Source organism: Rattus norvegicus, chromosome 6 (genome assembly GCF_036323735.1).
Source record: "Rattus norvegicus strain BN/NHsdMcwi chromosome 6, GRCr8, whole genome shotgun sequence".
NCBI classification, from domain to species: domain Eukaryota; kingdom Metazoa; phylum Chordata; class Mammalia; order Rodentia; family Muridae; genus Rattus; species Rattus norvegicus.
In genome coordinates, this window is record NC_086024.1 from 125247447 (window position 1) to 125268237 (window position 20791).

At 47.7% G+C, this 20791-nt stretch overlaps 1 long non-coding RNA gene across 1 annotated transcript; it reads right to left on the reverse strand.

Moving 5' to 3' along the window:
• Nucleotides 1-3906: 3906 nt before the first annotated feature.
• On the reverse strand, nt 3907-6958 carry LOC134479248 (uncharacterized). The gene is made up of 2 exons (XR_010052326.1): nt 6434-6958; nt 3907-6242 (listed from the first exon to the last, which is right to left on the reverse strand). It is a non-coding gene; the product is annotated as an uncharacterized LOC134479248 (long non-coding RNA).
• Nucleotides 6959-20791: the final 13833 nt, after the last annotated feature.

Sequence of the window (20791 nt, forward strand, 5' to 3'; positions counted from 1 at the left end):
AGCTGTAGGTGGGAGGAAACTGCCGGTCCCCAACCCCCCTAGACTGAGAGGGATTGGAGAAGCAGAGGAAACGGTCTGTGGGTTCCTGATTCCCCCACACACCCCAAGAGGAGAGCCAGCCTCAGGTCCCAGAGAACACATATTCCAGGGCCTCGACCTTTGGGATGGATGTATGGGAGGGGGTCAAGAGGTGGGGGGGTTGGTGGGTGGGTAGAAGGAGAGAAGGAGACTAGGTTCTGCTTTCTTGGGCCTCAGACAAGGTGGGTCTTTTCTAGGTTGTGCACTTTGGATTAGGATCCTAAAGAGAAGAATCAGGTCGGGGAGAGATTGCTCACCAGCCCTAACAGGTGAGGGTTAGAACACAGGCCAGATCCCAGAGCCGAACTCAGGCCACATCTCCCTGCATTCTGTCTGGAACACAGAGTTAAGAAGCCACCCTCAGTTTATGGTGCCTGCTCTTTGTTACGTGATGTGACGCAGGACTTCCTGTCCTAAAAGGTTATAAAAAGTCAGACTTTTCTATTGTTCTGGGGATTGGTGAAGACTCCTCACGGAGGCAGCTTGGGGTTGGTTCAGACATGGTGACTGCTCCCTGAAAGAGTCTCATCTCAGATTTAAAAGGAAGCCTCTCCTTCGCTTTAATTAGGCCCCGTCATTTTTGGATGTGGCTGCCTATTGTACAGTTTCTGTCTATTGCTTTCTCCCTCACCCAGAGTCCTGCTTTCATTATAATGAACCCCTCTGAAGGGAAAGCATGCGTGAGTGTCCCCTGCAGACTGACTGCTGAAGCTTCTCGTTATTACTGTTTCTAAACAGTGAGCCGCAGCTTACAGTTCACAAAGACTCTTGACACCGACTGTCCATTTTCATTCATGATCGTCAGAGCAGACGCACGGAAAAGACAAACGGCGTGAAGTATATGAGCAGCAGGCTGAGGGGCAGGTCGGTGAAGTGCTCGGCACGCAAGCATGTGGACTTGAATCTGGACCGCGTAACCAACACAGGTAAAAGCTCCTAGAGTGTTGGTGTATGTGTGTGATGCCAGCACCGGAGAGGCAGAGACAGGAGGATCTCTGAAGCTCACTGATTGGCCAGACTAGAATACTTGGCAAACCCTAGGTTAATAAGAGACCCAGTCTCCAAAACCCAGGTTAGGGTGACTCTCCCTTGAGCCTGCACCCACTCTTGGGTGCGTCTTACTGTCTGAGACTCCAGTCGGAGAAGCCCACACTGTGTTCTGGGGTGTGTCTTGCTTTCTTCTGAGAGCCTCTGTTTCTCTCAGCTCTTTCAGCCTGTACGAAGGCCTAGAGAGGCGGCTCAGCACTTCAGAGCATTTATCGCTCTTGCAGTAAGAACCCCAGTTCCGTCCTCAGCACCCACGTAGTAGTTCACGACTGCCTATAACTCCAGGTCTGAATGGTTCAACGCCCTCTTCTGATGTTAAGCTCGAGCACGTATGCAATATATAAACAAGCGCTCCTTAGTCTCTCTCTCTCACACACAGATATAAAAATAAATTAAAATTTTTCTCAATATATATATTTATTAAGCCCTAGCTCTGCCTCCACAAGAGAAAAACGTAAGCAATCAAAGTAGAATAGCACTGAGGAATGATCTCCGGCCCCTATACATATACATGTGTACACTCACACAAAGAGTTACCAGTAAGTGTGGCAATCCTAGACCCCCATGTGAGCAACCGCTTAGATCAATGTGAACTGATGGAGCAGTACCAGCTCCCCCCCACCCACCCCCATCTATACTCCATACTCCAGGTTCTTATTTGCTTTGGGTTTTGTTTTCTCTGTGTTGACTTGACTAACCGGGAACTAACTCTGTAGATCAGGCTGGCCTCAAACTCACAGAGATCTGCCTGCTTCTGCCTTCCAAGTGCTGAGATTAAAGGCCTGGGCCACCACTCCTGGTTTACTCTGGGTTTTTATGAAGATAATTTTTATTTAATTTTTCAAGATGGGGGAGTCTCGCTATGTTGTCACACAGGCTGGCCTCAAAGTCTTGGGCTCAAGTGATATTTCTACTTCCACCTCATAAGTAGCTGAGGACTACTGGTGTCTATTCACCCAAAAACCAAATTATGCCATATTTACCCTAAGTCATAGTGACGTGGACTGTTTCTGACTGCTCTGTCTACGAATTCCTAAAGTTTGTGTTACTTCTATCCAGCATCCTTTATTCAAAGTCATGGTTGTGACATCTGACTATCTTCCCAGAGTAAAAAAGAATGGAGTCTCAAGGGCCTTGAATGACACATCAGGAATCACGTAACTGGTTACTGCAAAGTGGGGTGTGAAGCTACACTCTCTCACTCCACTGCCCAGTGGTGAACTGAAGGTGGCAAGCTCCATTTTCAGCAATATGGCCACCCTTGTGGCCTGAGAACAGAAGAGACAGTCCATGTGGTTGAGCCAAGCTCATAGACTCCAGGCAAACAGCCTCACCCAGGAGTCCTGCACTTGTGATCACTGTAAGGAGGTTGCTATCCAGCCCTAAATAACACGTGTCCTTCTATTGTCCTTATGCTAGTCAACCTTACTTTGACAAAATACCTGAGACAATTAAGAAGAAGAAAGTCTTATTTTGGTTCATGGTTTCAGAGGTTTCAACTGGTTGCTTTGGGAACTGCAGTGATTCAGAGCTCCAAGAAAGCTTCAAAAAGACAGGAAGGGGCTGCAATCCCAGGATCTGCTTCCGGGGTACATCCCCAGTGACCTAACATTCTTTTACCAGGTCCCATTTCCTGAAGGTTCCAACTCTCAATGGAGTCAAAGCATTGGCAACAAAGGATTTACCACACAGACCTTTGAGGAACTTTCTAGAACCAAACTATGGCAATAGGTTAATCTTTTTCAATTTCTTTACTTAATGGTCCTTAATGGTCAGGCGAGCATTGTGGCAAGACATGCTCTGGGAAAATTTGTGTTGTATAATGTATGTCATTGTGTAACTGACCCCGAGTATACTTACAAACCTATATGCTACCGTATAGCTAGGTTACATGAGTATGAGTATGTGTATAATCATGATAGTATCTCTCTTTTCCTCCTTTCTTCCTCCCATCTTAGGGTGTGTGTGTGTGTGGGGGGTGTGGTGTGGTGGTGTGTTTGTAATGATCTATTGCTCCTAGGGCCATGATGAACAAAACAACATGAAATTAAACCAAGCCCAAGAGAGACTGATGTAATCTAGAGACGCCGTAAACACGAGCAGCTACAGGCTGCTGCCAGCCTACTGTGGCAGACTGATGACGCCCTTGTTTCTTTTCAAAATTAGGGTTGTTAGTTCATTTATTGATTCGAGAGAGCATGACACGGTGCACTTGTGGGGGTCATAGGCTTTACAAGAGGGACTCAGGTCATGGGGTCTGGAACCACACATTTACCTACTGAGGCATCTTCCCCAACCTGAATTTGCTTTTGTTGTCTTGCTTGCCTGCCTGTCTGTCTGTCTGTCTGTCTATCTATCTATCTATCTATCTATCTATCTATCTATCTATCTATGGTTTTTCAAAACAGAGTTTTTCTGTGTAGCCCTGGTTGTCCTGGAACTCACTTTGTAGAATAGGCTGGCTTTGAACTCACAGAGACTTGCTTGCCTCTGCCTCCCAAGGGATTAAAGGCATGTGCTACCTTCCCTGGCTCTTTTTAAATAAATAAATAAATAAATACATACATACATAAATAATAGAACGTTCTAAAATAATAACAAAGTAAATCTACAAACCAGTAACACTGATTCATTATTACCAGGGTATACTAAGTCTTGGCTGTAATTGGATGTTCTATGCTTTTATATGACTGGTATGGTGGTAGGTCACTTTAGAATCACTAAGGACATGAGCAATGTCTTGTGCTGACATTAGAGCATTGATGCTTCCAGGACTAGAAATTCTTTTTTTTTTTTTTTTTTTTGGTTCTTTTTTTCGGAGCTGGGGACCGAACCCAGGGCCTTGCGCTTCCTAGGTAAGCGCTCTACCACTGAGCTAAATCCCCAGCCCAGGACTAGAAATTCTTGAGCTTCCTTATAATCTCATGGGACCACTGTAGTGCATGTTTTTTCCATAGATAGAAACCTCATTGTGCACATATGTTCATATATAAGTCAGGCCATATTTGTTAGAGTCAGCCTGAAATGCAAGCAAGCAGCCTCTCCTTTCAAACATTTTTAGACTGAGCTGGTAAAAACAGTGCACTTCTGAATTTCTTCTTTAAAAAAATGTTAGGTTTTCTCTTTGTAGGTTCTTGCTCATGCGACTGAAACAAACATCATATAAAATCTCATTTCCTGCACAAGCCCTTCATGTGATTGGGCCTATCGACATTGACATTCTGTTATGGATGGGGGTGGGCTCATAAGGCCTCCTTGTCTCTCTGAAGAGATACTAGCAGTTAATGGTTGCTGGGAGAAGGGGAGACATTTTTTTTCAGTGGTGTAGTCACTAAATGTTGCCAACGCTCCACCAAATATCCTTTTCTGATGAGATAAGCAACTCTAATCTCCTTCATTGGGTAACACAACAAAAGATATAAAAATAGAAGGGAAGTACTTTGGGAGAGGAAGGGAATAAAGAGGAGTGGGAGGGGGATGTAAGAGAGTAATGAAGAGTGTATATGATCAAGATACATTTTATATATGCATACATATGTCATAATGAAATCCCATTGCTATCTATAATTAAAATATGTTAATTTTTAAAAATCGCATAAATTGTGGCTTTTTTTTTTTGGCAGCGGGAAACCCCAGAGTAGACTCCCTGTTCCTTCCTGGAAAACTGCTCATTCACATTGCTACGACTTTATTCAACTTTATTCAGCCTCTGAACTTAGGATGCTTAAGGTCTTGGAAGCATTGTAATTTCCAACAGTGGCGTGAATTAATTCCCTCACACCATCTAAGAGAGCCTGTGAAGGAGGTCACATCCTGGCTCATTTCTGGAGGGTGAGACTCTGGAGAACTGTTGCTTGGCTAGAAAAAGAAGGCAGTGTAGGGAGCAGGGACATGGTTACCTAAATCCTGAAGAAGTTGGGCTGGCAGAGGCTGGAGTGTGTGTGGACAGGGAAGGTTAGATAAAAAGCAAAACAGAACAAAACAAAAAACACGGCTTGGGGGTCGGAGAGCTTGGAAAAGAGACATGGTTGTGAAGACAAGGGCCTGACATGACCACTGTCCTGTGGAGAATCTTCTGAAGTACTCATTGTAGAAGACTCCCTTAGCCTCTTCTGGGATGGCATGGTGCTTTTATCAGGAGCCACACAGGCTCCACAAAGAACTCAGGAACTTCAGGGCTGGAAGCTGAGGAGCCCACCTCAGATGTGCAGGGTACTTAAGCACCCCACGTGCAAACGCATTTGAGAAAAACGTCCCCACAGTTTTATCGGCACTGCTACTTTATCTCAAAATGGAGCATAACTGTTTCCTCCTCACACGTGGGGAAACTGAGGCACAGTGGGACTAAATGATAGGCTTGGAGACAGTCAGTGGTGGAGCTAGGATTTGAACTCAGGCTCCTTGACTCTCCTGAGCCCCCTCTCCCGCTCCCCATTTTTTAAGATGGTTAAAAAGCAAGGGGTTAGAAACTGGTGAGATCCAGGGTCTTTTCCATCTGGACACTTGGAACAGTCTGGTGTTGCCCAAGGCAACAGAACCAACCTTTAAAATAAAAAAAAAAAATAAAAAAAAAAAAGAAATCAGCTTTGTAAAGATGAGCCTGCCAGGATAACCTGATTTCCTTCCTGGAGATCATGAGATTATGAGGGAACAGGCAGTCTGGGGGTGGGAGCATATCCCTCTGGTGGTTTCTGGAACACTGCAGTGAGCCAGGGGCCAGGAGAAGCTGTGTTGTTTGTTCTGTAGGATGGGATACTGTAAGAGTATCCCATGAGGAAAGCTCACCTCATCCTTCGACCACTCACTCATCCACTATCGTGATGCTGCCCTGGTACTTATGGCCAGAAACACCAGGGCAAGGACTCAAAGCCTGGACTCATTCACCCTTTGCAACCATTGTGAATTGTCACGTTATGAGGTTCAACGGAACAGGATTGGGTATCTGAAGTGTTGGCTGCATTAAATGCTGATGTCTGCTTATTCAGAAAAGCTAAGTGGCTTCTCCTAGGGTTACCTGGCTGTTGGAGACAAAGGCTGGGAGTAAGAGAGCGTCCTGCTCTGGGCTTGGGCTCTGGGTGGCAGGATCAGTCAGTTGTGCCGTAGTTGAAGGCTTCTTCCTGCACAGAGGGCGAAACTTAGCTGGGAGAAGCTTGCTCAAGTGCACATAGAGAGGGTGATTGGGCTGCATCTGCTGTATCTAGTATTTGGTAGGCTTCCCCAGGTTTCTTTCTCATCCTATACCAGCTGAAGAAACCATGGCCCAGAAGCCAAGAGCTGGCACCGAGAAGACACCCCAACAAAAACAGACCTAAGTATGTACTTGTCCCATTCTGTAGAGGACCTTTTTGAGAGGGTGGCTCACTCAGCCAGCCCTGCCTTCTTGGAGTCAGAGCACAGGAGGGAGGCCAGCCTGGCTGTCTCTGTGCCTCTCCAGGCCAGAAGGACACAGCCCAGCATGGGGCTCAGCTGTCTCAGCCAGCAGGGCTCCACCTGGACATCTGCGCTGCGTCTCTAGGGAGGGCGTTGCTCTGCTGTCTCGGCTCCCTTGACACTGTGATGCAAACAGAATGGCCGCTGCACCTACACTGCAATCTCTGTACTGAGAGTGAGCTCATCTCTACAGCACAATCATCCGGCGAGGCGCTTGTGTAATGGCATGATATATATATAACACGTTGCCGGTGGGGACACTGAGGCACAGAAAGGTGTAGAACCTTACTTGCCTGTACAAGAGAGTGGTAAAGTCAAGATTAGAAACCGAGGTAGTCGGATTCCCCATCCACCTGACAGCAACACGTGCAGCCTCCTGGAAGAAAATGAACGCTTGTTCTTCTCCCCCTCCCCTCCTTGCCATCCCCTCGCACCTTTCTGTGGCGCTGCCGTTCAACATTTTAAGAGTCCTCCCCCTTAGGTCTAGATTGGTCTGCTACTTACCAAGCCCTGCCCAATGGGTGGGCACTATGCTTCATGCTGAGCCAATCAGACTCTCTAGATCCTGAATCTGAGGCTGACCGACAAAGTTGCCTGAGTCAGCCAAAGCCCAGTTCTCCTTTTGCTTCTCCCCTTCCATGAGTCACAGTTTCCTCCCAAACAAGGGCGTGGTTCTACACCTACAACACGAGAACCCTCTGGAAATGCTCAGCACAGGGATGACTTGTCTTCCGTTTCATGTGTAGTCAAATCCACGGGTGACTAGATCTAGGATCTTCAGGAATAACGAAACCTGAAGATGCTCAAGTTTGGTATACAAAATGACATTGCATTGGCACGTGACCTGTGCATATCTTCCTGTGTACCTGAAAGTATTTCTAGCTGCTCTTTGATACAATGTAAATGATAACTGATACAATGTAAAGGTTCTCTATATATGTGGTACAGTACAACTTTCCCTGCCAACTATTTTCAACCCATGGGTGGGATCTGCAAGTATGGGTCCTCGCAGGTTTGGAAGGCTGCTATGAGAACAGGGCATGGGCTCAGGCAGGACTAGGTTCAGATGTGGGCTCTACCACACATTAGCTGTCATCATCTTGACGAAGCGTCCTTGCCTCTGAGCATTCGGTCTCTCTTCTAAGAAGTAAGGATACTCTCCTGGTGCATATACAGGCTAATGATCTAGGAAGAGAGAAGAGCAGATACAAACGCTTGCCTTGTCAGCAGGCGCAGGCCACATGGATGTCCCATTTTATTGGCCTTTTCTGGGTCCATGGCTTGAGCCGTGTTTCTTGGTTTGTTTCACAGTTCGTTCCTTGGTCATCATCAGAGGTGTAGCAGTAGGTGAGTAAATGCTTCTCAAATGGACCTGGTTCCCGAATGAAAGACACACACACACACACACACACACACACACACACACACACACACACACAATTTTAATATGCCTTAAACAGCTCAATGGCTGTGCTACTCCCAAAACTCCACCTGGCTAACACCTCCCCTCCGATACTCCTGAATTATTACTTACTAAAATCTATACTCCATCTTTGCTGCCCTAGACCCGATGGGGGAGGGGGTGTGCTCTTCCCCGGCTCTCACATAATTGCTATGCTCTCTCTTCTGCGTGGACCCTACTCCTTTTCCTGCATGGTAGTTCTTCTCCTTCTCCCTCCCTCATACCTTTCCCTGTGGACCCTAAAGTCCTGCCTTTGTCTCCCTGCTCAGCCATTGGCCTCCAGCAGCTTCGTATACTAATCCAAACCAACTCAGATTCTCACGGAATCTTGGGAACCCAATTAACATAATACAAGCCTTGGAGCAACCCACTACGGAGAGGCCCTTTCCTGTATCTCTTTGCTGTTTTTTGTTTGTTTTGCATTTTTGAGACAGGGTCTATAATCTGTAGTTCAGGCTGCAGCTTGAAATCCCCCGTCCTCAGGCTCATGAGTACTGGGGTTGCAGGCTCGTCCTGCCACACAGCATGGTCCAACCACTGCCTCTGAACTTTGGCCTCAGCCACACATTTTGGGCAATAGATCTGACTTCAGCAGAGACTTGAGGAGAGCTTGCTGGGTCTGTTCTCTTGTGCTCCTGCTGTCGCCTACAAACAGGTGACACTGGGCCCACCAAGTAGGTAAGGAGCATAGGGAGCAAAGCCATCTCTGGCTGGGCTAACCCAGCTCCTAAGTTAACCCAGGTCAAACAAGCAAAACCAGGCGAGATCAGCCAGGAGTTGGAGGATTCAACGATGATTGGGAAATAACAGATGACTGTTATTTTAAACCACTGAGACAATTATTTTTATCATGTAGCAATAGTAGATCAATAAGTAAGCTGGTACCCAGAAGTGGTATACTGCCGAGCAAACTCTAAAACGTGGTGCATTGAATTTTTGGAACTGAATGTTAGAATGACTTACAGGGGAGGCTGAAAATTTACATGGCAAGAAAATGTCTATAGGAGACCAGGGAAAACCGGCAACCCATGTTACACAATGGGGAATTGTTTGGTAAAACCGTTGGCCACACTGACTGGGGAAATACAACATATACCTAATGAACCCCTGGTCTTGTCCAAAGATATTTCCAGGCAGCATATTGAATGTATCTGTCTTAATTAGGGTTTTATTGTCGTGAAGAGACACCGTGACCAAGACAACTCTCATAAAAGAAAACATTTAATTGGGGCTGGCTTAGTTTCAGAGGTTCAGTCCATTATCATCGTGGCAGGAAGCACGGCAGCATCCAGGCAGACATGGTGCTGGAAGAGCAGAGGGTTCTACATCTTGATCCAAAGGCAGGAGGATGCCAGCAGGAGGGTCTTACACACTGCGTAGAGCTTGAACATAGGTCCTTAAAGCCTGCCTACACAGTGACACACTTCTTCCAACAAGGCCACACCTATTCTAACAAGGCCACACCTCCTAATGGTGACACTTCCCATGGGCCAAGCTTTTTGAAACCACCACTGTATCAGTCAACCCGAGGCTGAAATAACATTGATAAGGTGCTATGAGTGAACACAAACCCAGAAAATGAGCTACCCAGTTTGCAAACATTATTAGAAAGAAGGTTGACTGCACTGGAGAGATGGCTCAGTGGTTAAGAGCACTGACTGCTCTTCCAGAGGTCCTGAGTTCAAACCCCAGCAACCACATGGTGACTCACAACCATCTGTAATGAGATCTGATGCCCTCTTCTGGTGTGTCTGAAGATAGCTATAGTGAGTATGATAAATAAACAAATCTTTTTTTTTAACATGGTAAAATTTTAATACAGTCTTCTGGATACAAGTAGAATAGCACTAGGTAAAGGACTGTAGTTACCTCAGCAGTCTGGGAGTATGGGTTGAGTTCAACCAAGGTTTAGAATAGCCCCTTCACATGTCATCAGTGCTGAATAAATAAATCTTAAAAAAATAAAAGAAAGGGGGTTGACTGTTTCTGATGGTTTGTCTTTTGGTATGTGAAGAGCGATCAACTCAATCAGATCAATAATATCTAGGAAGATATGTCATCACAAGGAAGTGAATGCTTTCGTGAGATTCAAAATATAAAAAGACCATGTGCGGGCAACATCTTGAAGAAGTGGCTTGAAGAGTGTGTCTTACCACACATGAGAAGAATCAGGAAGGATGGCAGAGAAGGAAAAGCATCTCAAGTGGCAGGTGCTGTGGAGAATGGCTATGGCGTACATCTTGGAACTGACTGGGGAATGTCTCCACACCCAGGTACAATACCTAGAAACAGCTTCAGAGCCGGGTTTCAGAATCGCCACAGGCTGGTTATTGTGATAGTCCTCTCCTTTCTCCAAGCTGAGTGCCAGTAATTTTGTAGCTGTCCTGAGTGGATAACTTGTCCGTAGGAGTCTGGATCAAGAAGAGCTGCCTTTGGTCCTGATGTGACACATGAGAGAGTGAGTGGCTTCTAGCCTGGTGCCCCTGTTTACTGTGGAGATGTGGCCGGGCCTGGGATGGGAAATGCTTTGCAAGCAGGAAGAACCTGGAACATTTAGGGTTGTGAGCATGGAGAGTGTAGGTTGTTGCTATGAGTGGAGCAAATTCCTTACCTCTCCCTGTGTCCATGATCTTTGCCAAAGAACGCTGCAGCTCCTTCCAGCTGCTCCTTCCAGCTGCCTTGGGATGGCCTCTGGGTTTGCCCTGGCGTCTGACTTCAGTGGAAGAGGTGGTTGAATAGCTCCAAGCCCAAGTGATAAGAGGCCCTCACACTGAAGCTCTTCAGACTGTGCAAGCCTGGGCTAGCCTCTTGAAGGATAAGAGACCATGCATATGCAACAAAGTCCAGTCGGCCCAGATGTCGCAACTGAGGCTCCAGACATGAGAGAGAGCCTAGCCCATGTCTGATCTGCCAGATGGCCACAGATACGTGAGGGAGACCTGCCATAATGAAAACGTCCTACAAAAGAAAAAGCATCCTCAAGCCACAGCACTCTGTGGTCTGTTGTATAGCACCGCTCTGGTTGATGACGGGCAATGGATCCAAGGCCGGAGGAAGGCAGAGGGGAGGAAAAGACAAACATTCTGAAGAGGAAAACTAGGGGCCTGCTTGGGGTCGGGGGATGAGCATCCGAGTTTCTGGTTCAAAGGGGACTGAGGGCCACCCCAAGGTGTCCTCGACCCAGGCAATCTAAAGCCTCTGTTGGCTGGCTAGCTGGCTGGACTGTCTGTCAGGTGAACTAAATGAAGGTCTGATTACTTGGCTGTCAGGGACCAGACTGCAGGCTGGATGCTTGCCAGGCTCATTACCAAACAAGTTCACCTGGGGGAGGGTGTTTTATCAGCCTCTCATTTTTTCTTCCACTTACTTTGCTGTCGAGAGCCAATTCTGCAGCCCCAGTCAGTTCTAGTGTTCGTCTCACTGGATGCTGTTTCCTGGGTTCCTGGGCAGGAACACAAACCAGGGCTGAGTGAGAACCCACCCAGTCAGACCCAAGTTGGAGGCCCGGGATTCTGAGGCTGGGAGTGATGTCCCAGATCCAGGTGAACCTCAAAGATCAGGGATGGTCCTAGGCCTTTGTGTTCATTGCTGGTGGTGGCATGGGTGGTGTGTTAGGAAATGCAGGAACTTCTGGAAACATCTGAAAGCCGTTCCTCTTTGAGCCATTGCCTCCTGGAGAGGTGGCTCTGGGTACCTCCTCCATGTTCTCCAAGCCCCTGTTGTCCCTGTTGTGTTGTTGGCCCTCTGAAGTTAGCCACTCCTTCTGTTTCTAAATAACCTATGTGGGGCTTCAGGTAGACTTGGATGGCCTAGGAGGAATGGAATCAGGGCTCAGAGGTGCCCCCTTCTCTGCAGAGGTCACCGGGGCAGATGCTGAAATATGCCCTGAACTTTCTAGTCTGACTCCTTCTTGCAGGAATGGGGAACATGAGGCCAGAGGACAAACATGTGCCCTTGCCTATGCCTATGGCCCATCATAGACTCAGAGAAACCACAGGCCAGGTACTACCACCAGAATTGCCATCCTACCACCAGAATTACCTCTCCTCCAACCTCCTCACCTTCTGAAGTCAAGCTCCTCACCCCTGCCATCCCTCTTTGATGGTGAGGGACATGGGCACCTGAGCACAGAGCCAGTCCCCGTTGTGACACTGCTCTCCTAAGTTAGCACTCAAGAAAGATCTTCCCTCTGCTTTCAAAGCCTACTAGATAAGTCGAGTGCTGCAAGTTGGTAGACACACATCAAGATCCAGTCGTGGCTCCCGGTCTGTACTTTTGGCTGGTCTGTCCACCCTTTGGCAATTTGTATCTTAAAAGGGAAGGAGGCCACCTCTGTGGGGCGCCTATTGCACTTGCCTTGTGAGGCTGGATTCCCAGGACCTAGAAGGCTCCAAAGACCTTCTGACATAAAGACCACGTCCAGATTCTATTGCTGGTGTGTGGCCAAAGGGCAAAGTCTTCTCAAACAATATGAAGGTGACCAGCCAGCTCAGTGGGATGCCCTCCCGTGCAGGAACACAATTAGGGACTGAACAGGGAGCTCACCCAGTCAAACCCAAGCTGGAGGACCAGGGTTCTATCTCTAGGAAGGAGAAGGTGAGGCGTGCACTCAGGCCTTTATGTTGGTTGCTCTGTGCATGTGGGAGGTGGGGTGGGTGGGGAAATGTCTTAGGAAATGCTACCTGAGCGCCTAGGTGAACTGCCTCCCATCAGCACTTGGGTTTCAAGTAGAAGTGGCTTTGGAAGGCAGCCCAGTCACCTCCCATGTCAAGCTTCCTCAGCTCAAGCCTGTCCCGGCTGCTTACCAAGCCTCGCTTACCAAGCCTCCGTTAACCTATGTTACTTTTAGTCTTCTACCTGTCTGAGCTGAAGAACACTGACCTTGGTTCTAGGCACTTAGGAATCAGGTCCTCAATTTCCCCATCTGTAACCTGGGTACGCAGTGGAACTTTCAGACAGGGTAGAAACGGGAGCGAGGGACAGGGGCCTCCCAGCCTGTAACTTCGTCCATTTTAGAATCCTCCAATTTGGAGCTCCCAAGTCTCTTTCCTTAGGAGAAAGAAAGAAAGCCTCCTCCTCTCCGCACCCTCCCCCACTTTGTTTGTTTGAGATAGGGTTTCTCTCCGGTAGCACTGACTGTCCTGGAACTCAAGCTGTAGACCAGGGAGCTCTCAAACTCACATGAGTTTTGCTTGCCTCTGCCTCCTAAGTATTGTGATTAAAGGCGTGTGTGCCACTACGCCTGGCTATCCACGCACGGCCTTTTGAATCATTTTGTTTTATTTTATTTTATTTTATTTTTAAAGTACAGCGGTCCCCAAGACAAACTCAAAACCTGCAGAGCTCAGGGTTGTGGGCCCTACATTGGGAACTGTACTTATCCCAGAGGTCTGCTGTGGGTTTTGGAATGGCTTTATTTCTGCTTCCCCCCTGGGAATCGGGCTGTCTCCTAGGCTGGCTTGGCGACTGCCTGTCTCCTCTGGGTTCTCGTAGGGTTTGTGTCTCCCTGCCTGCAGGGAGCCTCTCTGCCCCAGGAGGTGAAGAAATGGAGGTGCTTAGATCTCTCTATCTCTCTTTCACTGGGCTCCTCTGGGAGCTATGAACTTGTTAAAGGCCCAAGTTGCCTCTTTTGAAGGAGGGGGACACTGCTACGTCAGCCACCCACAAGACCTCTGACCCTCTGCAGCAAAACCTTCTGCGGCGAGAGAAGAGTGTCTGGAGTAGCCAATGACAGTAGAAGTTAAGCATTACATCATCATTACGAGCTCTCATTGGCGGACATCTCAGCCTCAGTCCCGGCTGGTTTGCAGATCAGGATTCCTAAACTGATGTGGGGCTTTGCAGGGAACAAGGGAACGCCCCGGGCTGGGCAGAGCTCTGGACCTGCAGGAGGTCTGGCCCGGCATTAATTAGGGAAGAGGCAGGGAGTCGGCAGGCTTCGGTTTCTTCAGCTCTGTCCCCCTCCTAGATTGCACCATCTGACAGAAACCGCCTACTCCAGGCCTTCCAGTTTAGGAGGTGCACACAGCGCACACATGCTCCCAGGGAAAGTCCTCTCCAGGGCTGGGAGGCCTGCAGCCAGTTTTGACTGTCTAATGCTCCTTTGATGAAGTGGGCGTTGGAATACTGGTTAATGTTAACTGAGCATTTTCTGAAGATCAGACCCTGGGCTGAGCTTCATCCCGCAGTTCGTCCCGTCTAGAGACTAGCTCCCGGTGTGGCCCCGATTGATTGCTTAGAGATATTACCCAAGGGCTTTGAAGATGGGTGAGGGGAAGCTGTGGGGCTCTAGACCTTAGGGTCCTCAGAATGACCGGATTGAGCCACTAGGCAGGCGGTATAGCTCTTAATTCTGTGCCTGGGGAAGGAAGGAGGCCACCGACCTTCACCACTGTACTTGGTTTGAACCCCGAGACTTGTGGGTGGTTCTGGGAGTCTCCCCAGGTGTCTTGTCAGCACAGACTAGTTTGAGGAACAGTCTTTAGGACCCCTGGAGAATTTCAGCTTCTTTGCTTCCCCAGGGGTGGTGGAGGATAAATCAGAGTGAGCTTGCTCTTGTCAGGTCCGCGGTGGCCTTCTTAGTGCCGCAGATTTCCATTATCCGAGAGAGGTCTGGTAAAAGAGACCACTGGCGGGCTCACCAAAGGTCCCTTAGCAAGAACTTTGAAGCTACCCAGAATGACAGTGAGTGAGCCTCCTGTCTGCAGAGGCAGGCAAGAAGAACACTTTTCTCTCTTTCTGCTTTTTTGGTTTTTTTTTTTTTTTTTTTTTTTTTTTTTTTTTTTTTTGAGACAAGGTTTCCTTGTGTAGTCTTGGCTGTCCTAGAACTAGCTCTGTAGGTCAGGCTGATCTTGAACTTAGAGAGATCTGTCTGCCCCTGCCTCCCGGGTGCTGGGAGTAAAGGTGTATGCCACCACTACCTGGCAAGAAGAGCACTCTCACGTATGCATTCAAACATCCTATAGAAGACACAGTGCTGAGTGCCCAGAGGATCATGGGGCGACCAGTGGAGACCAGACCCCATAGCAGTCAACCACACTGAGGCCTGTGGAATGACAGTAGGAAGTGAGCAGGGGCTTCTGGGAGCACAGGTAGGGGTCCTAAAGGGGACCTAAAGGGTCATGGTCTTCTCATAAGCCTTAATGGGAACAGGTAGCTCATAGTACAGAGACCCAGAATGAGGCTTGCATTCACTCACATGCTGTCTCTGAAGGTGAAAGGCATATTGAAGAAACCCAGGAAGCAGTAGAGGGCAGGGCTGGGGCGGGGGTCGGCTTAAAAATGCAGAGTGACATTTACCACAGGGACAGAGTTGATTCTTGGGTAGTGATGCTTCTGGGGGACATTTTCCCATGAAGCCCTTGACAGGCCTGTCTTCCCCGGCACTATCCCCTCCCAACCAGCATGCTCTGCCTATCCTTGTCCATGAGCTGCTCCAGAAGGATGCAGCTTGAGAAGGCTCTGGGAGCTGCGTATCCTAGCAACCCAGCAACCTTGGAGGCTGGCATCTGCAGGGCTGGGCCCAGACTCAAGGTTCTAATTTCCTAGCCATCTCTTAATGGGGAGCTTTCCTATAGGGATGGAGGAGGGGAGGAGGGAGGGATGGGGGGGGTGCAGCATTACAGCCCAGGTGGAGCCTCCCAGCAGGACAGCTAGGGATGGCAAAGAGAACTGTAAGTTAGTGTCCTATCGCTGGATATGCTACCTGTCTGTCAGCCATTTAGAATACAGTGACTCTAGACAGTGATTATCAGGAACACATTATCAATCCCAGGGCATCAGGAATCCTGCCATTTAGATAGAAGACCCACTCTGCCAAAGCGCCGAACCCCAATCACATGAAGCCTCTAGAAGTGACCCCAGCTTTAAGATTTGTTGGCGTGACATAGAAGACAACATGTAAACAGGTTAATGTGCTTAAATCACATCATAGGGATGGCGTCCGAGTTTATCTATGGGAAGAAGAGGAGGAGGAGGAGGAGGAGGAGGAAGAAGAGGAGGAGGAGAAGAAGAAGAAGAAGAAGAAGAAGAAGAAGAAGAAGAAGAAGAAGAAGAAGAAGAAGAAGAAGAAGAAGAAGAAGAAGAAGAAGAAAACGGCCGCGGGGGTGGGGATGAAGCTGGCTGAGGATGTAGCTCAGTTGGCAGAGAATATGCCTCGTATGCAGGAAATGCTGGGTTCGATTCCCAGGCACAGCAGAAAAAGGCTAGATGGAGCGGCATACACGTGAAATCTCGGCACTGGGGAGGTGGAGGTGATAGGTTTGAAAGCTGTCATGGTAAGGTGTTCTTTCAGAAGTGCTATTCTTGAGGGGATAAACAGGCCGAATACCCTGACTTGACCAATGCACACTATACTAACATATCCACATGTAACATACCTCGAACTATTTGCAATTGTGATGTGCTGACTAAAATTAAAACCATGTTATTTAAAATTCTTTTAGGTCACGGTTGCTGACTCACCCTTGTCATTGCAGAACCAGAGAGGCAGAGACAGGAGAATAAAAGATTCCAGGCTAGCCTGGGCCACACATTGAGACATCGGTCTCAGAAAATGAAGGAGGTCAGGCAAGATAGCTCAGTGGGTAAAGGTACTTGCCACTAGGCTTAGGACCCAAGTTCAATACCCGGGACCCACACAGTGAAAGAAGAGAACCAACTCATGCAAGTTATCCTATGATATGACCTCCACACATGTACTGTGAAATTTAAACACACACACACACACACACACACACACACACACACACACACACACAACTTTTAGAAGCAAAGAGTATGACCCAATTTGCCTTTCTAGAAACTTCCGTACAGAGAACTCCTCAATATTGGCATTAACATTTGTAGGGAGTGTCAAAGAAGAAGCAGAGACCAGCACATTACTAACAATAACAATACCAGACACCATAGGAGTAACAATGCTTGCTGGTCAAGAGCACCAGACTCCCAGCAGCAGGCCTGGTTCTACTGAACCAAGGAAATGGCTTCATTAGCATTTTAGCTGTTCCATAAAGAACAATAAGAAGTCAAGAATCCGAACAAGCAGTCGACCAGTATGGAAGGGAAATTTTTTGCTTGTTGGAGGGAAGAGCCCAGGGTCATTCGTGGATCATTAAAGTCCCCTGCAGGACCCAGCAGTGGGCACAGAGACCTGGAATCCCAGAAACCTGAAGGCTTAGACTGTGCTTTGGGAGGCCCAGTGAGTACCCTGCGTGTTTCTACAGTTGTGGCTCCCCACTCAGAGGAAAGGTTGGGTCTCTATGATAAGTTCCTCACTTGATTCCAGTTTTAGCTGGCTGCTGAGTCAATCATTTGACCAACCACCAAGGTCTTTTTTTGTTGTTAACGTCTTCCCTTTCCTGAGCCCTGTGTTGGGTGCTGTGGGCAGTTCAAGATTCTATCTCAAGTTCAGGAGTAAAAGCTGTCTCTTCTTCTTACAGTTTTGTGGCCTTGGGCAAGTGTTTAGCCTCTATAGGGGCCTCAGTTTCTTTACTTGCAAATCCTGGATCATGACAGTTAAACACGTTAAAGTGTCTACACTTCTCACTGGTCTCCGATACATTGGAGGGCTCGATAAACGGTAAATATTATTGATAGCATTAGATGAAATCTGGTGTGCTTCATAACCAGTTCGAACTGTGGTTCTGAATGACATGTGACAGAGGTGTCCTTGGGGACAGTGGTCACTAAACTATGAAGAGTAAGAGAGTCAGAAAGCATTAGATGGCCTCTCTAGATTGATTATCCCCCCCCACACCTTTATTAATGAACTGAGACTGTTTTAAGTCTCCCTTGCTGCTAGATAGGACCACATGACAACGTCCTGGCCACAACCTGGGATTTCAAGTATTATTTGAAGCTTCTGGAAGGGCCAGTTGATAGGAACTAATTCCATGAGAAAGATAATTCATTTGTCCTCATTTTTTTTTCCATCACTGGTTTGGGATACTGACGTGATGGCATGAACTCCAGCATCTATTTTGGGGGTGAGAGATGACCTTACAAATAAAAAAATGTTCATTGCATTCCTATGATACTATGATCCATGATACTACGGAGCCATTATAAGATCTCTGGGCCCTCTAGCACCCCCTTTGTTCTGTTTGTTTGTATATAGAGAAGTAAACTTCTTTATTTAACTGTTAAATCTAATACCAGAGGTGATATCCCAATCGTTTACCATCCAGAATGGCGGAGTACTGACAAACCGGAGTGGACTCCTCCCAGAGTGTTAGAGCAGCTGAGAAAGGGATAGGGACCAAGTACAGCTGTAACTTAATGTTCTAACCCTTGGTCCAGCCATCTCAGCGATACCAGTGGGAAGACAGCCCTGCCCAACCTGAATGAATATGGTGAGTAGTGGGAGAGTATAGAAACAGCTAGAAAGACAAGGAGAAGGTTGGGGGCCACTTAAAGGTTGAGAGCAGTGGTTTTCAAGCTCTTTAGTGCTGTGATCCCTTAATACAAGTTCTTCATGTTGTGGTGACCCCCCAACCTTCCAATTATTTCATTGCTACTTCATAAGTGCAAGTTTTGACTGTTATGAACCTCACTGTAAATATCTGACGTGCAGGATATCTGATAGATGAACCCTGCGAAAAAGTTATTCTACCCCAAAAAGGGTCATGACCTACAGGTTGAGAGGGTAACCAACATATAGGGGTTTCCATGAACAATGAGAACTGTGAACCTGGTTGACTTGAGAGCAGAGTGGCAAAGGGAGAGGAGGGAGGGGAAGAGAGGGAGGGGAGGGGGAGGAAGAGGGAGAGGGGGAGGGGGAGGGGGAGGGGGAGGGGGAGGCAGAGTTATAATGGGGACCTGGAAAGCATCACTGGAATTAACATCAGTGAGGTCAAAAGAATCAGATTAGAGAGGCCAGTGAGAGGCAGCTCTGGCTTTGCTCTTGAGCCTGAGTCAATAAAATGCACGGATAGGCAGTAGAAACCAGATGACCCCTGGGAAGGAACCTCCTCTTAGTGCTGCCCAGCCTAAGTTACAATTGTATCGTACTGAGCCTTGCCTGCTAGCCTAAGACATCACAAGGCACCAGGTCAAAGGGGCACAGACACAAACAGGTGTCATCTCTCAATGGGAGGAACGTCACAGACCAGGAAAGCACTGGCTTTGGGAGTGTCCCGTGGGGTAGGGAGAGGGTCAGACGCCTGCCTATCTTGCTGAGAAGGGTCCCCCCCCCTCCCGCCATCGCGGATATCTTCTGTTCCTCAGCCTGCTTCTGAGCATTTGTTGCCTCTCACCATCTCCTAAATGGGATCTGCACTGTGCACCTGAATTATTTATGGAAAGTAACTGTATCTTCGGTGGAAAACATCCAAGAAGGAACTTAAGCACCGAAGTAATAGCTAATGGGATCAAAAGGAAGGGAGTAGTTCAGACTCTTTAAATACAACTCGGAAACAAGGAGAAGTGGATTCTTCAGTAGGAGGTGAGCCATCACCATCACTGTCCAAAATGACAGGGGCTATGGGTCATTCATCAGCAGAATCTACCCAGACTGCAGGTGAAGCCACACTAGGTTCCACCCAGACTGCAGGTGAAGCCACACTGGGTTCCACCCAGACTGCAGGTGAAGCCACACTAGGCTCCACTTGCAAGTGCCAAGAAAAATCCTAGAGGATTTTATGAGGAAGGTGGACCATAACAGGTTAACAAGAGAGGGACTGGCCTCACGGAACTTTGATAGGAGACAAGCTCTTCCAGGTGACCATGGAAGTTCCCTGAGGCTTGGTTGTGTCAACCATGGCTGAATCTTCGTGTGTCACATGGACCCAAAGTTTGAATCAATGTGTGCTATACAGTCATGTCTTGTCATGGGGAACTCCCCTATCTGAGCTAGGGGTTCTATTTCTCTGTGATAGGACACCATGACCATAAGCAACGTGGGAAGCAAGAGTTAAGTTCCACACTCCATTTCCGAGGGAAGTCAGGGCAGGAACTTGGAGGCAGGAAGGAAGTGAGGCAGAGGCCATGGAGGGACGCTTCCTTCAGGCTTCTTCCTCAAGACTTACTCAGCTCATTTTTCTTATACAAAGCAAGAGTGGTACCACCCACAGTGGGCTGGGCCCTCCCACATCAATCCTCCGTAATAAAAAAAAAAAAAACCTAAATAGCCCCTGGATATGCCCACAGGCCATTTTGATAGAGGCAACTCCTGAGCTGAGATTCTCTCTTCCCAGGTAGCTCTAGGTTTGTGTCAAGTTGAGCAAATCCAATCAGCACCTCCTTTTCCCATCCCCAGAGGGCCCTAAATTTATCAGTCCCCGAGTTCCCTATATAAAATGGCATAGCATTAGCATAGAACTTATATGCATGTCTCTGGTATTCTTTTAATCCTTTCTGGATCAAGGCTTCTTAGAATTTTGGAAATCCTTCTTTCTGGAGAACTTTTCATGTGAACCTGGGCAGTGAGATGGCTCAGCTGCTGACAACACTTCCTCTAAAGCCTCTGCAAAGGTAGAAGAGAACTGACTGCATAGTTCTGCCCTCTGACCTCAACATGTACACTGTGGCATGCACGCATGCGCGTACGCGCCCAGGTAAACACATATGCACACAGAAGTACACAGATCAAATGTTTCCTGCTAGCAGATCATAAATTTATTCTAAAAATTTACATATAATTTTACCACTGATTAAAAATAAAAGCAAATCCACAAGCCAATGAGAGAGATGTGTTTATTGTTTCACATACATTTGTTTGTCTGTCTGTCTGCCTCTGTGTCTGGGTCTGCGTGTCTGTCTGTCTATGTGTGCCTG